The sequence below is a fragment of the Petaurus breviceps genome, unplaced genomic scaffold, assembly GCF_028583685.1.
Source record: "Petaurus breviceps papuanus isolate PSGF00001 unplaced genomic scaffold, PetGlider_PUasm1.0 90692, whole genome shotgun sequence".
NCBI classification, from domain to species: Eukaryota; Metazoa; Chordata; class Mammalia; order Diprotodontia; family Petauridae; genus Petaurus; species Petaurus breviceps.
The window spans coordinates 10021208-10025004 of record NW_027187313.1 but is presented as its reverse complement, the minus strand read 5'-3'; positions in this window follow the sequence as shown (position 1 = coordinate 10025004).

Below are 3797 nucleotides of genomic sequence, written 5' to 3'. Positions count from 1 at the left end.
CTCTCTCTCTCTCTCTCTCTCTCTCTCTCTCTCTCTCTCTCTCTCTCTCTCTCTCTCTCTCTCAAAAGGTATATAACACACTTTAAAGTTTAATCTGTGTTATTAACATCTTTCCCCCACTATATTGCATAGGAACCTGGAAAGTAAGATCTATGAACCAAGGTAAGCAGGATGTGGTCAAAGAGGAGATGGAAAGTTTAGATGTTGACATCTTAGGTGTCAGTGACATCATGTGAAATGCCAGACTGGACAAATCAAAAGCCAGAATTAAGGTTTCCAGAAGAAATATCAACTATCTCATATATGCAATTGCCACCACTCCGATGGCAGAAAGTGAAGAATTAAGGAACCTCTTGATGAAGGTGAAAGAAGAGAGTGAAAAGACTAGGTTGAAGCTTAACATTAAAAGAAAAACCATCTTGTTCTATCACTTCCTGACAAATAGAGGGGAAAGTAATGGAAGCAGTGTCAGATTTTATATCCTTAGACTCAAGGATCACTGCAAATGGCATCTATAGCCATGAAATTCAAAAATACTTGCTTCTTGGAAAGAAAGCTATGGCAAAGCTGGACAGCACGCTAAAAAGCAGAAACATCACTTTGCAACAAAGTTCTATATAGTAAAAGCTATGGTTTTCCCCAGGAACAATGTATGACTGTGAGAGTTGAACTATAAGGAAAATTGAGCACCACAGAATCCAGGCTTTCAAATCGTGGTATTGGAGAAGACTTTTGAGAATCACTTAGGCAGTAAGGAGAACAAATCAGTCAACACCTAAAGAAATTAATTGAGACTTTTCACTCAAAAGTCAAACACTGAAGCTGAAGCTTATATACTCTGGTCACATAATGAGAACACATGTCTCACTGGAGAAGACTGATGTTGGGAAAGATTGAAACCAAAAGGAGAAGGGGATGGTGGAAAATGAGATGGATAGATAGTGTCATGGAAGTAATGAACATGAGCTTGGACAAACTTCAAGAGAAAGCAGAGGATAGAAGGGCCTGATGTGCTATGGCTCTGAAGTCACAAAGAGTTGGATGTAACTGAAAAACTGAACAGCAAAATATTAAATCTAGATAATTAAAAAAACACATGAATAAACCAATCCCTGATTTGTAACATTTGCTGATTTTAAGGTGTAAATGATCACCCTGAAAATTTAACAATCAGCTCCAGAGCTGATTGTTAGGTACTGGCTTCACCATACCCCTGCATTGTTCCTATTTCTTTCTAGGGGCTTGACAGCCCTTTAAGAACTTGAAGATTACTCTCATCTCTTTCTCTTCTTTCCAAGACTTCTCTTCTCCAGGATAAACACCCCAAATTCCTTCAATTGAATCTTATTTGTCAAGGTTCCTTATCGTTGTGTCTCCTCTTCTCTAAAAGTTCTCTAGCTTGTTTGCCAATATCCTTCTTAATATGTGGTATCTAGAAGCAAACAAAGTGCTATGGCTATGAGGGTCACAAAGAGTCAGACACAACTTAAAAATGACTGAACGACAACAGTATTTCTAAAAGCAGACCAAATGATTAGATTTTCACTTGTGTTAATGTTTATTTAATTATTCAACATATAGAAAAGACAACGGATACCAATAAGAAGGAGCAGATTGCTGAATTTCTAACAACAGGCACTTTAAGAGAGGGGTCACTCCACTTTAAAGTTGTCCATAAGTAAGAAGGATAAAGCTCAGCGTCATCTGATATACAACCTAGATTTTGGAAGTATGGATTTCAAAAAGGAGCTCAAGGAAAAGGAAGCTGTTTTCCATTGTCTAAGAATCTATAGGGGAAGTTGGCCAAAGAATAGTGGGGGTGGTTCCAAGAACAAAATTCAATTGTGTTTTGCAAACACAAAGACAAAAATGAATAGGAAAAGTCTAAAAAGACCAATATAGATCCACAAGGAACTCAACAGGTTCATTAAGCACAGGTCATGCCAAACTAGCTTAATTTCCTTTTTTAATTTTAATTCTTTTTTTTTTGCTTTTTGGAGGGGGAAAGGTAGGACAATTGGGGTTAAGTGACTTGCCCTAGGTCACAAGACTAGTTTGTGTGTGTGTGTGTGTGTGTGTGTTAAGTGTCTGAGTCTGGATTTGAACTCAGGTCCTCCTGACTCCAGGGCCGGTGCTCTATTCACTGCACCACCTAGCTGCCCCTTCATTTCCTTTTTTGATACAGTTTCTAAACTGTCAGACCAGAGGAATATAGCTGATATATTATTCCTATGTTTCAGTCTGGCATTTGACAATGGCATAAAAGTAAATGTAAAGTTTGAATTTAGGTTAAAAAAATCAGCTGCAAAAGTACAAAGCAGGAAGGATGGGGGAGATAATGATTCATGTAAAAAAAAAAAGACCAAGAAGACTTTAGATCAATATCATGATGATAATGACAATGATGGTGATGATGATAATGATATTAATAGCTAGCATTTATATAAGGCTTTCAAGTTTGCAAAAACACTTTACAAACATTATCTCATTTTATCCTCATCACAACTCTGGGAAGTAGGTGCTATTATTGCAGTTAAATCAATCAGATCTTCATCTGCATACATCAAAATATAGGGTCCAGAATGAAGGAGATGAAAGTCCTGTTGTAACATCTTTCAATTAAATCCAAATTATAGCACTGTGTTCAATTATAGGCATTCCTCTTTAGGAGGAGCATTGAAGAATCAGAGCATATCCAGAGGAAGGTGATCAGTATGATGAATGAAATTGACATATGAAAATTGGTTGAGGGAACCAGAGGTATTTATCTTGGAAAAGAGAAGAATTAAGGGGGAACATGATGTTGTCTTCAAGTATTAGAAGGGCTGTCATGGTGAAAAGAGATTAGGTTGTTCTGTTTACTCGTAGAAGGAATTTGAAGGAAGAAAGAAAGAAGAAACAAACTTTTATCGTGTCTAGTATATGCCAGGCACTGTGCTAAGCCCTTTATAAATATTATCATGAGATGATCCTCAACAACCTTGGGAGACAGCTGTTATCAGAATCCCCATTTTATAGTTGAAGAAACTTAGGCATACAGAGGTTAAGTGACCTGCTTGGGATCACATAGCTAATACGTTTCTGAGGTTAGATTTGACTCCATATCCAGCATTCTATTCACTCCACCACCTTCCTGTCCCATTTCCCTATTACCAGAGTAATAGGTAGAAGTTGTAGAGAATTCAAGTTTTGGGTTAATGTAAGGGAAAAAATCCTAACAAGTGGAGCAGTTTAAAAAGGAATGGATTGCTTCAAAATAGAGTGAGTTCTCCTGAGGTCCCTTCTGACTAAAAGGTTCTATGACTCTGTGAACTCTGACATTGCTTTCACCACAAGAGCAGTCAGGTCTTATTCACTGCCTTTAGGTAAGAAAACTGAGTCTTCAGTGATGATGAAGTTTCTCTGAGAGAAAGCATGTTTTTGTGTACTCAGTTATGTTATCATATGTTACCAGGATGCTTTTGATACTCCAAGCCAGGCTGACATAAAAAACTTCAAAGTTATCATTTCTATTTTGTTCACATACCTTTCCAGATATATCCTTTCCTTTCCTATCCCTTCCTTCCCTTCCCTTCCCTTCCCTTCCCTTCCCTTCCCTTCCCTTCCCTTTCCTTTCCTTTCCTTTCCTTTCCTTTCCTTTCCTTTCCTTTCCTTTCCTTTCCTTTCCTTTCCTTTTGGGTTTTTGGAGAGTTGGGGTTAAGTGACTTGCCCAAGGTCACACGGCCAGTAAGTGCTTAGTATCTGAGGCCGCATTTGAACCCAGGTCCTCCTGACTCCAGGGCCAGTGATCTATTCAC